The 14,074-nt window shown below is 46.5% G+C and overlaps 1 long non-coding RNA gene across 1 annotated transcript in view; it reads left to right on the forward strand.

Annotated features, from left to right (window-relative positions):
* Positions 1–5,251: 5,251 nt before the first annotated feature.
* LOC144141444 (uncharacterized) overlaps positions 5,252–14,074 on the forward strand; it is an 87,314-nt gene continuing 78,491 nt past the window's right edge. The window contains exon 1 of the long non-coding RNA XR_013316603.1: positions 5,252–5,366. This is a non-coding gene — a long non-coding RNA (uncharacterized LOC144141444). The remainder of the gene's footprint in view (positions 5,367–14,074) is intronic.

Below are 14,074 nucleotides of genomic sequence, written 5' to 3' on the forward strand. Positions count from 1 at the left end.
ACCGAACATTGCATCTTTGTCGGCGGTCGGCGGGGTTCTTGCGGATGGGTGCAACGATGGGGCCGTATTTTTTGTACAATCGTAATTGCACGATTCTAACACGCCCCAGTTGTAACGCGCAGGTATGTTTATGTAAGGATATACGAAAAACAAATATATAATTACAGTAATAGAAATATATACAAAAAAGAAATATACGAAAAAAAGACATGACACCCCGTACCTGGTATAGAAGACACTTTATTTGACGCACGCAGCAGTACCATCAATATTCCTTGTGCTTCATAACCTTGCTTATCCAGCTCCTGCTGGAATTAAAACTGAAGCCATGAGTATTCATAGTACGTTCAATTTCATAACCTTGCTTATCCAGCTCCTGCTGGCATCAAAACTGGAGCCATAAACGTTCACAGAACGTTCAATTTCAAGCACCTTGACCCTAATCTTAGACGTGACGGGCCGTTGTTCATTTGTTGCAAATTTATGAATTCTACCTTGAAGTCTTCAAGCTCTCAAAAACGTCTGAGCTATGGGCCGGTGAAGCATTTATACGAAAATTTGGCCCTAAGTAGGAACGACAGAGAATGCGCCGACACGAAATGAGGTTCCCTTTCTAGACAATTCATGTGCGTGAGTATATGTGTGGGATAACGGTTGAGGGCCGTCTGTTTTTTTTTTTTTTGTTTTTTTTTATCCTCATTTTTGCTTAACTGACGTGTTTTCCTAATAAATCTCCAGCTATAGACAGCGCTTGTGCCTTTCCTACACTTCATATCCTGTTTCCCTTTGCGCTGAAAATCATTAGCGTGGAGCTTGTTTGCTTTCTTCGCAAGACATTTGAAATAAATGTTTCCAGTGGGCCATGTTGGCCGACTTACTGCGTACACGAGCCGCTTGGCGCACGAGCGAGTGTGTGGCAGTGAGCCAGAAGATGAAAGCGCTTTTTATTTTCGATAGACGGCTAGAAAAGAGGGAAGAGGCGCTCGCAGAGAAAGCAGAGCGGGAAGCTTCCCTACAGCCGCCAACATGCGAACTTCCAGTACACTCTAACATGCGCCAGCGAAGCGGCGTCGCCATCCCGACCTTTCCACCCCCACTGGCGCCAGGCGTCTCGCTTCGGAGCTCGGGGAGGCGGCGCCCCTACAGTTACGCTTACGTGGGCTCTCCTGTTTCGGCTGCTTCCCGAACTAATGCCGCCAATGCCTCCTGAAGTTTATTCTCTCTCCCCGTGTATGGAAGGAGGGGGTGCACAGTTTATCGTGTACGACTGCGTGCTGCGTGACCTGCAGACCCCAGTCGACCGTCGACAGAGCCCCGGGCATAGGCGTCCGTGTGTCTAGACAGAGGGACAGTATTGCAAATGAATGTGTGTGTGTGTGTGTGTGTGCGGGGGGGGGGGGGGGGGGTACGGCGCGCCAACGCTGTTTAGAATGTGCGTCCGTGTCGCCGATGGCGAGAACAGGAAAACAAAAAAAGCAAAAGGTGGAGAGAAAGCAGGCGCCGGCGTGTGGGCCCCGCCGAGGTAAAAAAAAAAATCAGTGTGAGAGAAGTTGGGATTCAGCACGACGGACACCAATGGCATAGAGACACGGTTACGCGAAGAATGGAGCGAAACTTCGGACATAATTGCAGTCGCTCATAATTATACCGTCCTTGTAATCAGTTGATACAAGTTAAAAATGCTGATTTATTGCTAAATTCGAGGCTGTGACTTACCAATGTCTGAACTTGTGCTTGTTTGTACTATTGCATATTTTTTGCATATTTTGTCTGTGCTTATTTTGTTTGTCGCTAGGAACACTAGTAACTTACTGCCCATGTGGCAGTGAGTTACTAACCCGGCCTGCGAAAAAGCTTGTAACCAACGGGCCATATCCTGAATGGAACATATTTTAGGGTAAATAGTATGCAGAAAGGCGGTTAACGAACCACAAGTTTATAATTGCAGTGTACTACTGCAATTTTCTCGAGCCTATAAAAGATTGCATACTAGGGTTTTGAATGCCAAATCTACATTTGGGGAGCAATGGAATAATTTTATGTAGCGCGAAAACGCCCAGCGGGAAAGCCAACTTTCTATGATGATGATGATGATGATGAGTTATTATGGTGAAGTGAAAGAACAAAACGCTTCCCGTAGCCGGAATCGAACCTGAGTCCCTCGCGTTATGAAGCCGGCGTCTATCCGATTGCTCGATTTCGACGTGGTCGAAGCGGTTTGGAAAAATCGGACGGCTACATATAGCTTCGCGACCTAGCTTCGCGTTCAACTATCGTCGTCGTTAGACGGAGGGCTGCATGACTTCTTTTTTCGCTCTCGGGCGTCCCTACTGTGCACTAAAATATCGACTTTGCGCCTGCATCTGTAAAGCGGCACACGCGGCCGCAAATCGATCGCGAGTGCTTTGTCTCGGCAGCCTAGGCACTGAGACACCCCGGCGGGTTCAGCAATACTAAGTAAAGACTTCTTGAGAAAATCACCAAAGCACAATATTTTTTTCCAGTGTTGCTGTGCACGCCTTCACATGTATACGCTCATCAGCTCGGTACGCGTGTCTGTAGAAGTCAGACCGCAATTTGTTCACTGGCGTGCTGTCACCGTTTGTTTTTTATGAAAAACAGACGAAGAGTATATTCTTTGGTAAGAACACTAGGGCTAAAAGATACAAGAAATTGTCTTTTATGGAACGCTCAAGGAGGCACTGTCATCCATATTGTTGTGTGCACTAGAGGCTGGTTAGATTTTGGCTACACGGAAACGGCAAGAGATAACAGCACGCAGGCTCTCAAGGAACAGTTAATCAGAAGCCTATTCATGCAGGCCTGGCTGTAAGTTGAAGTCCCTATATCGGGGCATCTTCGTGTAAACGCGCCCATTCCTTTCACCCGCATCACAGCGACGGCACAGGCTCTCTAACGTAGCGTTTATGCTGCCACTTTCGTCATGTTAGCAACACCGTAGAAAAAATTGTCTCTTTCCCATCATTAGCACGAGTGATGCCTTTGCGAGAACAACCGATAGCCGAAATTGATGCCATAAGTAAGCAATTTCTCATGCGACTTCTATAGCCAAGCAGATCGCTACCAATAGTACTGGTAATATCACGGCGCATTGTAGGGTGAATAACAGGTGCACACGGCGAAGAGAACGGGATGCCACACTCGCACCTGACAGCGTGCCCGCTCGGGAACAGGTCTTCACCGTGGAACTTTTACAGGCTAGGATCTCATCATAAGTGCGTGCATCAACAAAAGACACGCATACAATTTGAAGGCGACGGCAACTTTCTGGTAAATGCGCTGTATGTAGTTCTCAATCCAGTATGCGCCTCGTGAAAACGAAACGTACGCGAAAACAAAACGTGCGGAAATATTTCTATGTCAAAGCGCGCTATGCGCGTCACTAAAACTGCGCAGTCAATTCGTTCTCGACAACCCTCCAAACGGTTTATTGCAAGAGTAATGCAATTTCAACTTGGGCAGGCAAATTCACAAGCGTAATGGTAAATGACCGACGATGACAACAGAGCAGCGCGAACAGCGCGTATCTTACCTTTCGCGATCTGAAGGTATAAAAACAAATTTGAGGAATAAAACAAAATCATAGCAGCAGCACGGAGCGCATCTTTTCGTCTTTTAATATTAACCTGCCCTGAGTACAACACAAACAAGCTCCAATGTAATTATGGCGCTGAACATGAACTGTCCCAACGGAGTCAGAATCGGGCTGAGCTGCGCGAAACTTCATCGGACACTTACAGCGTCACTTACAGCTTTGAGCTTTGATATTTCGGATTTATTTGAATGCCAAGATCGTTTAATCAGGTGCCACTGGCTATATAACAATGTTGTTTTGTTAGAAATGGTTAATGGAATATGTCAATCTGTATTTAGAGAAACTGCCGCGCGGGACTAGAAATAATCTCTAATGAATTTGCAAGGTAAGTTGTAGTTAACTCGCAATTTTCTTTGGCAATTTCAGAGACGCACCTAGGTAAGCGTCCTTGTAAAGGGTTGACCAACCGGAAAATTTAGGACCATCGGCAATATGTGTCGAACTACAGCGCATGCATAAAAAACGGACGCAAGGAAAAATATGTGTCCTATTGTTTTTGTCGTTATGGTTCAACCAGTAAACAGTTCATTATTTTTCCAGGTGTCTTGCGCACGTTTAACGCAGTATTGTCACTTACGAGCGCGCAGTTCCTTTCAAACAAGATTTCTAAGCTCTTTCAATTTTCCTAACGCATGCTACGTCGTCTGAGTAGTTGTGCGATGTACTTGGTTGAACTGCAAAATGTATTTGCAAGAACTGGCAAAACTTAATTTCATGTCGTAAGAGGTACAATTACTGGTCAGTAGGTTTGTAATACAAATTATGAAGAAAGGAAAACTAAAGCTTTTACTCGTTGCTAATGGGCCTCGTCAGCACATGTCTCTTGCCATATAATAGATCCATCCTATAGACCAGTGCAGGCAAGATCTTTGTCATCTTTCCTGTTGTGAGTCCGAGAAATACTGAAGCGCGCACGGTTAATACCTTTATATTTGCCGGACGCACACGCGGGTGCGCTCGTATTATTCCCCGGTATGATGTCACACTAACCGCCCTTTCGAAACAGTGCATCTGTACACCTTTCCCAATAACCATCACAGCTCTCTCCCTCAGCACGGCATACTTCGTCAGATCGGCACCATGACGCACATCTATAATCCAGCCACACGAAGACTTCTGACAGCTGTACAAGCCTGGTAATGGAATAGCTTTCTTTTACACGTGTACCGCTGCATCACCTCAGGAATTGTCGCTGTAATAGGCCAACTGCAATATCTCTTTTGCTTTTATTCTAACAAGTCCTATATCAATCAAAATACTTTATTGCTGCTTTTATAGCGCTTCAGACTCGGGACTCAGGAAAATATATACAGTTTAAAAATGGCCCTCCTAAATTCTCAACAAAATTAGCATGTAACTTCCTTAACTATTATGGGTGTTGGAATCGCCTTGGCATCAAAAATGAAGCTCATTGTTTGCGTGGAGCAGGAATTAAAAACAGCGCCACCGTATGTTTTGTAAAGTAAATTGAAAAGAAGAAAAGACGAACTCTACAGTTGCACATTTATCCGACTATTTGTCCACGGAACTGAAATTGACAATCAGCAGGTGCCAATGTCAATTTCACCATTGTTCACCGCTTCATATGCAAGTCTCATTGTCCCTTGTAATTTCTGCCCGCATATATAACGGAACGTTTCTATTGCCATCATAATAAAGTATGGCGTTCTTGCAACGGCACTGTTCACTTGCTGTTGCCTGCGTGCTTCTGGCTTCACAAGTGTATTCAAAAGAGGACGATATCCGTAAAGTAAGCCTGTCTGCCTTGACAATTTGGGATCAGAAAAATAAGTGCACATAATTTTTTTTCAAATTGTGTTGTCTGAAGAATAAATTACCTTGAGCTCAATAAATTAGGTCAAGCAGCATTTTAAGAACGGTTCTATATTATTGACGTCATGCAGGGTTGACTGCTGCCATCTTTAACACGATGAGCGGTTTTTGCTAGTTCTTGCCATTGGAATTTTTCTGCTTTGAAATAGTATAAAATTGCCGCTTTCGGGCAAGGAGCTCCACGCCGATGCCATTATTTCAATACAGGATAACAACACACTGCGCCAACTTCAATTAGGGCAATGAAGCCGGAATCTTTGTTAATGTGTCGATGCGAGCTAGTTGGTACATCATTGGAACAGTACTTCCGGGCAGTACTTCCGGGTAGTACTAAGCTGCGCGGGTCCCATAGGGTCGCATGTTGACAGAAGCAAAATGAGCTCGATGCTCCCGATTGTTTTGCGACATGGTCACTAGCCCATCCCGGACGAGTCCGGGGTCTTCTGGCGATCCACTTGGCATTAGGGGAAAAAGCTTTGCAGCGCTAAATACTTTTACAGCGCCGACGAAAGTGCCGGGATGATGAGGGCGCTATGTCACTCGCTGGTTCACCGATCGATGGTCGTATGAAGTGAAATTTGAAGTGAAACTTCTAGTTTAAACTACTCACTACTCTAGGTGACAAGGACTTTTCAACAACAGCCGATCAAAAAAGAAGGGTGACGCAATCGGCGGTGATGGCGCTTTAAAAGCCACTGAGTCCGGCGGGCCGCTGGCTCCCCTGCTGCGGTGCGCCGCTCTTTTGCGTACCTGCGCACTATGCGTGCGCCTTCATTAAATAGTGCTCGTTTGCGTCGCCGTCACGAATACATGGTGCAGCGTTAGCTTGCAGTTTTGATGCGTGTCTCAGTGACAAAATTCAGCGAGCGTAAGAAGCGTGAAATCTGTTTTACGATTCCGACATTAGTGCCCGTAAAACAAAGTGGTCGAGCGAAGCGAGAGGCCGCTCGCTTTCCTTGTTTGCGCTCACTTTACTTAATTACGCTCTTGCATCATATATTCCCAGTTCGCACTTAATAGGCTAGAATGAGGGTCAGCAACGTTTTGAAGTGTAGGGCCGAGTTGCATGCAGCCGAAACGGCGGAGGGCTGGACGGCAAATCGGGTAAAAGGGGGAGGGGGGCTTTGAATGCAAAGCGAAAAAATTCAGCGAATCGCCAATATTATTTGACAATAATGTGGCCAAGTGTGAAGATGGGGGACAACTCAACTGGAAGCGACCAATTTTCTGTTCTTGTCTCGCTAACTCCACTTGAGGGCAAAACTGGCGTATCGGCGTTCAGATTGTTAGCGACGAAGATAACCAACAGAGTCAGTGATGATCGCAAGTAAATATTCTGGGCCGCGCGCCGTGTATGCAGCTGTGTTATTTTATGTTATGCAAATATACACATTTCTCCAGGCAGCGGGCGTGCTTATTTGGTGATTGTTTTGCGTCCTTTAGTAGCGCTTAATTTGTTTATTTGACGCAATGCCTCACCTACTCGCTAGTATACACGTATCCTGCCGTTTGTAAATCGTGCGGCTTAAAACGTTACGCAAGGATCATTTAGTTTGCGAAAATACGAAACAATATTTCCACTCATTTTCATGGCGGTGCCAGGCCAGCAGTGTCAGCTGAGTCGGCTGCGCAATTCTTGGGTTCGCTTGCATGCTCCCACTGAAGCAACCTTTTGCAGTTACCTCAGGCTATGGGATGAGCAGAATTCCGTTTTTATGCTACTCGTGAACTTTCCTTTGTGTACCGCACGCGAAAAGAAAGAACGGTAATCGTCGTCAGGAAGTTACACCACCCGACCTGGCAATATCTTCCCACGCCGCGACGACCGCGACAGCCCGCTGAAAAGAAATCAGGTAAATCGGCTTGATTGAGCCGATATTAATTTGTTTAGCCTCTAAAACTACTTTAAGGGCTGTCTCATACAGTATGCAGTCATTCAAACGCGCCACAAAGAGATTAAACTAAGTACAACCAAGTCTCTCTGCATAGTAATTGAAAACGCATGGAGGGCGGCGAGGGTCGTCTGCTTTTGTAGTACCCACAGGCGTCGGCCACTAGGGGCGCTGCATGTCGCCAAAACTCCAGCGCAGGAAGCCTATGAAGTCATGCATCGTTAGCTTCTAACTGCTATCCGTTCATTAATCCATTCCAACCAACTCGGCTTCATGCCCGATAGCTCAGTATATGAAATGTCGCATGTTCTCTAAACGCATTCGGCCCTCTAGACAACAGGTGGATATAGTATATTACGACTGTAGCAAGGCCTTCGACGCTGTTAATAATGCTTTACTGCTTCGCAAATTGTCCCCATAAGGTATATCACTGCTTCGCAAATTGTCCACATAAGCTCTATTCATTCAGTTTTGCCAGTGGTTCTGCAGTTATTTAAAAGACAGGTCTAATTGCGTGTTTTATGAATTCATCTCCTCCCGGCCATTAGCGATGATATCCGGGGTACCTCAAAGACAGACACTAGGCCCTCTTCTCTCTAACATTTTTTTGTTAATGACATCCAATCCGTTATCAGCCACTGTTCGCTTTCTCAGTATGCCGATGATATGAAGCTCTATCGCGCGTTGTCTTCTCCGGACAATCGCGCCCTGTTGGAAAATGACATCAACGCAGTATCTGAGTGGTGCGACAGCAACTATTTAAAGCCTAATCTCTCTAAAGCTATCGTGATATAATACACTCAGAAGGCTGATCCGCTCTGCTCAGTTAATAATACACGCTACTGTAGGGGGTGATGTGGGTGTAATGATGGGTGTAAAACTACTTTTCAACTTGCGTGTGAACTACCTGACCAACTCCTGTCTCCGTACGCTTGGTGTGATTTATGGCCAACAGTAAATTCAGCGACCGATTATGCTTCGGCTCACTCTACCACGCCACCACTTTAACAAAGCTCGACTTTGGTAGTGCAATTTGGAACTGCTTAAGCCCTTCGTCACCCCTTCGACTAGAGAAGATTCAGAAGCGCTTCACTAGAAATATTTTGCTACTCACCAGTGAGGCATTATGGGCACGGGGACTGTTCAAACTTGTGAATCTCGATGAGCTATTTATAAGGCGCACCAGCCGCAACCTAATTTCGCTGTTGAATTGCAATTATTCCATGTTTGGCTGCCCTTTCCTTGTAAGCTCGGTTCCCTGCGAGTGACAAGCAGACCACTGCGGCCGCATGGATGTTTCCATGTTGACCGATCACTGAGCCTGACACCAGCTAACCGATGCCAACATGCCTTTAAGAGTCTATTTTTTGTTTTCTATTGATAGTTTTTGCAATGCCACGGTTCTTTGCAAACGCACCTTGAAAAATTTCATATTTTGAATCCGCCTGTTCTGGAGAGGTCGCACCTGCATTTATCCGTTTGTTCTCGTGTTTCTGACCCAAAAGCACTACCTTGTTTAAGCTGGTATGCATTTATTAGTGCATCCTCTGTCGACAAACTGTGAGCTCTTTTTGTTCAGGTGCTGTTTCACCTCCATTGTTCATTCTCATCTTTCGTGTCTATCTACACTATTGCTTGAGCCTATTTTTTATTTATTGCCCTTCCTATCTGTTGCCTTTTTATATGCGTTACATTCATGTATCAAGTGCAACACTCGCGAAGGTCCAGCGCTGTTAGTGAGCACTTCAAATAAATAATAAAAACACAAAAACGCGTTTTGGGTCCTTCGCTGGCACCTCGTCACGGCGGCGGGAATGTGTGGGACGTGAGTGCGTGCGCGCGAACACCCCCCCCCAAGGGGGGGGGGGGGTGTCGTGTCTTCTTTTAACTCGCATTTCCCCCAGGGTCAGTACCGCACAGGACACAAGACGTCAGCAGCCCTGTACTAATTTTTCCCTATCAATATTGATTTTTACTCGCTGTCGGAAAACTCGGATGTATGTGCACATGATTCATGTCTCTACTGTTGAAAATCTCAGCGCATCCAGTGTACGTGTCATTCTTGTTAAGGTACAACTTTGATGTGTTACATGAGACACAAAAAACCGGCTTGCGATTAGCGTATGGACCCTGAATTACATCCGCGTGCGTACAACACGGTTTTCGAATGAAATACGACATGAGAAAAAATAGCCGCCATCCCTACCTACGAAAGTGGATGCCCAGCGAAGCACTTAATATTCATGGAGGAGGGTATTAAATGTTTCTCCGCGTCTCGGCGGGCTTATAGCGTGCGCTCGTCTTCTCTGGCGGAAAAAACTCAGGCATGCGCTCGCCCTTTAATGAAGTCATCCCAGATTTTATTGAGCAGCTGCATACCTAATCTTTACCAAGAAAACATGGAGAGGGCATCCCATTGTTCACAGTTGCTTTATCATCTATCAAGTGGTTTTAATGCTGTTTTGTGTTTATGTTTAACGAAGACTGACCTCTACGCAGTATGCCCGATTGCAAAGAAACATTGCGCTGAGGCTTCCTGACAGAAAATGCTAGGTCCTCCTTAGCCTGACGCCTGCGCACGGTGTCTTGGTGGAGAACTGTGGGGTCCTGCCTACGGCTTCTGCTTACGCCGACACCAAATTTTCCGACCAACCGGAGGCTAACAGCTTCGATGTAAAATTTCTTGCGCTTGCACTCTGCGAGGCGCACTCAAATTAGTGTGCGAAACAAAGAACATTTGACTGTAATCTGCGAACAGGCACATTTCTCAGAGGGCTATTACTGGCCTCCCCCGTCACACTCGCGTCGAAGAGCTGTACCGCTGTGCTGGGTTGCCTATGCTTGCGGATCCATCTCTGCACGCATAGCCGACGTCAACGACCATCGCACTTGACACTGCACGGACGCTGCCTGCTACGTCACGAGTCCCACAATAGGCGGTACTATAGCAAACGACCAGGGGCAGATGCTCAAGGGAGAGGAAGCATTGGCATACATACACAACATCATCAGGGAGACGTTCGGCAAGGTGGATGAAGAGGCCCCGCAGCGACACACAGATGTCGCGGCGGGTAGGCCGGAATGTCTTGAGATAGATGGGGACAAGCTGAAATGAAAAAGAGTACAGGAAAAGGTCCGCAAAAATACCGCGGTAGGCACGGATGGGATACCGATGGAGTTGATTAACCAGTTAGGACCAAATAGCAAGGGCAATACTGGCAATACTGACCGCGTGACAAATGAGCAGGATGACCTTAGTGTACAAGGGCAAAGGAGCCAGGACAAACCCGAGCTCGTATAGGCCAGTAAGCGTCACGTCAGTGCTGTACAGGTTATCAATGCAGACAGTGAAGCTCGGACTATAGCAGTGGGTGGAAGAAAATACGATATTAGGGGAACTTCAAAATGTGTTTCGAAAGGACAGAAGGCTAGACGACAACTTATTTGTGGGAAGCCAATGCATAGAGGTGGCGAAGATGCAAAATCGACCTTTGTGGTTAGCTTTTCTGGACATTAAAGCGGCGTATGATAATGTAGACAGGGAGCGGCTATTGAGTACCCTGGAGGACGAGAGGGTGGGGGCAGAATTCATTAGCTTACTCAGGGAGCTATACCGGGAGATCCAAGCACAAATAGTGTGGGAGGGGATAACATACAATAGGCCTGTATGTGCCTACAAGGGGTAGAAACAAGGATGTCCTCTCTCTCCGCTGCTGTTCATGATCTACATGGCGGGGTTATAAAGGAAGCTAGAAGTCAGCACGCTGGGGCTCGACTTATCCTACATGAAAAGCGGGCAGGTGGTGGAACAACGGGTTCCGGGACTGATGTATGCAGACGACATATTGTTGATGACGGACAACCGGATAAGTATGCAGGGCTTGATGGATATATGCGGTGAAGAAGCGACGTACTTAGGGCTATCCTTTAGCAGGGAAAAATCGGAGATCATGGTCTTTAACGACGGCGTTGAGCACAAAACAGTATCAGTGCAGCAAGTAGAAATATCATTGGTGAAAGAATATAAATATTTAGGAGTACCGCTGAACCGCAGCGAATATTACACGCATGTGCATGAGGCTCACCTTATGAAGAAAGGAAGATGGAACGCGGCTGTAATGAAGCATAGAGCTCTCTGGGGATACAGCAAATACCAGGTGGTAAGGGGTCTGGAAAGGGGTCATGGTACCAGGATTAACTTTCGCCAATTCTGTTCTGTGCATGAAACCAGAGACCCAAGCGAGCGGGCCTGGAGGTAAATCAGAGGGCGGTAGTCAGATTGGACCTAGGGGCCCACAGCAAAACTACAAATGAAGCGGTACAGGGGGATATGGGCTGGTCGTCTTTCGAAGCGAGGGAGGCATAGAGCAAGATAAATTTCAGGAGCGACTTCGGGACATGGAGGACGAAAAATGGACCGCGAGGGTGTTTACGTGCCCGTATATGAGGAGCATGGACCCGCGGTAGAGACGGTGGACCATTCAGCTGACCAAGCGGTACGGAACTGATAGGGGAAAGTGGGGTTTACACAAGAGTTAAAAAGCAGGTAAAGGCAGCAGAGACGACGAAGTGAGCAAAGAGAATGGAAGCGAAAAAACCCTGGAGACTTATAGGGCAGATAAACGGGAAATTAAGAAGGAGGGATTCTATGGCAATACGAGAGGCAGTGCGTTGCTCTATGAGGCACGGGCGGGGTGCCTGAGAACCCGGGCATACACGGGTAGCTACAGGCAGCAGGATGAAACATGTGCATGCTGCGGCAGTGATCGGGAAGCTATATACCATATTGTCAGGGGCTGCACAGAGATACGACCACCGAGGGGTGAGGGGGAAACGACGCTGGTGGAGGCTTTCGGATTTGCGTCGAGGGGAAACCTCAACTTCAAGGCCATAAAGGTGACGAAGAGGCGACTGGAGTGGTGGTGGAGGAAAAGTAGGAAAGGGATGGGTACGCAGGCGGAGTAATAATACGGATGACAATTTATAACAGCGAGGAGAGAAAAAATGGGGGTGGGAGCGATGAGTTTAAAACAATGAAGAGGGGGAGGGGAGAGGGAGAAAGCCAATCTGTTAAGTTAGCTGGGCAAGTAAGCGTAATAAAACAGGCAAGTCGGTTGCTGACAACCGACGCCCCGATTCAAAGGGAGAGCCACTAATCATCACATTGGAGTGGTGGTACCGCTCTTTGAGGAGGCTTGCCTCGAACCAACAGTCCAGCGGTTGGCTCGACGCCAGCATTCGCAGGGCCTCAAAAGGACGATATCTTTTTCTTCAACAAAGCATCAATACTGATCACAGGACTCAAGAAGGAATATTTGGCCTAATGTTTCATAGCTGCAAAGTACGTGGAGCTCGAAAAAGCACGACTGATTTGAACTAAACCGGTCAAAGCGCTCGGTACGTAGTACAGGTGTATTCAGTTGCTTCTACACCGCTATGCATCACCGCTGCCTCGCGTGCGTGTGGTTTATCGTGACGCAAATCGCGGCGGCAGTCAGTGTTTGCATCGCGGAATCAGCGTATTAATAGCAATTTATCAGCTAAAAAGCATCTTTGAGGACCAATTCAACGCTAGAATGGCTATGGGATGCCAGACGTTTGTCTGAAACAAAGTGGCTGGTTGCCTTCAGTGTCCCTTTCAACAATTCCGTGTTTCAGCTACTTAACCCAGAGCAAGGCGTGCGCATCCAATTGAGCATGAAGTATGTGTTAGAGAGAGATGAGATGCACGCGGATTCTTATGGGTCCACCAATAGATCTCTGAATATTTCAAGTATGTTTGCCTTCCCTAGAACGTGTCTGCTTTTCCTTAGACAACCAACTTGACCGAAGTGTGACACGGTGTCTTGGTACCCAACTCTGCAGTTAAGCATGCTTGTTACTGCCGTCTGCCGCGCCATAGTAAAGCATTTTTCAGTTCACTCTGAATTCGTAAATATCAAGCCCAGCGGCACGTCGCCTTTGCAAGCTTGCTAGCTAACAAGCAGCACGTCCGCGAGATTGTTGCAGTGTAGTCCCACCTGGCCAGCGATGTCATTGTGTTCAATTTGGGCATTGAGTAGACGCACTCGCCTTCATTACCGATGCTGTTTTTGCTAAAATCAGAGAAGACATCAGTCGCTTTGTACTGGCTACTTTGCCGGACTGTTGGTCGATTAGCAAAGTAACATCTTACAATGTCTACTTTTAAATGGGTCACTGATAACCTTACGCCTGGGCTTACATTTTCTTCAATGTAGATCCCGAGTTATGCTGCAAGCTATTCCTTGAGCACATGCAGCCTTTGTTCCAGTTCATCCTCAAGAAATGTTTGTGTAGGCCAAGTTATTATGAATAAGTAACCACAGCAGGGTTTATTTTGGGTCAGCAATGGCATTTTAGTCCCTATGGTCCCGTTTGCATTGTCAGCTAGTGGACTATATGCTCCCAGCCAAAGGGCAGTATTACAATAGCGGAAATGCCATGAAGATTCATTTATTTTCTGAAAAAGTTTTAATTTTTAGGCACTGTACAAAGCACAATATCCTTGTAAAAAATCAGAAAAGCACGACAGCAGCAGAGCAGTTGCATGGAGTTTTATAACACCAACATTTTAGTATGATCGCTCAATACAACCTCTAACGTAAGAAAGAATGGACTCACACAATTTTGCGTGTCTGTTCACTCTCGCGTTTGTGTTTTCAATTTTGCATAATCGTACTCAAGTTATTGATTACCAACGCACCGACAATGA

Source organism: Haemaphysalis longicornis, unplaced genomic scaffold, assembly GCF_048455015.1.
Source record: "Haemaphysalis longicornis isolate Haplotype H1 unplaced genomic scaffold, Haemaphysalis longicornis Haplotype H1 scaffold_6, whole genome shotgun sequence".
In the NCBI taxonomy this organism is placed as follows: domain Eukaryota; kingdom Metazoa; phylum Arthropoda; class Arachnida; order Ixodida; family Ixodidae; genus Haemaphysalis; species Haemaphysalis longicornis.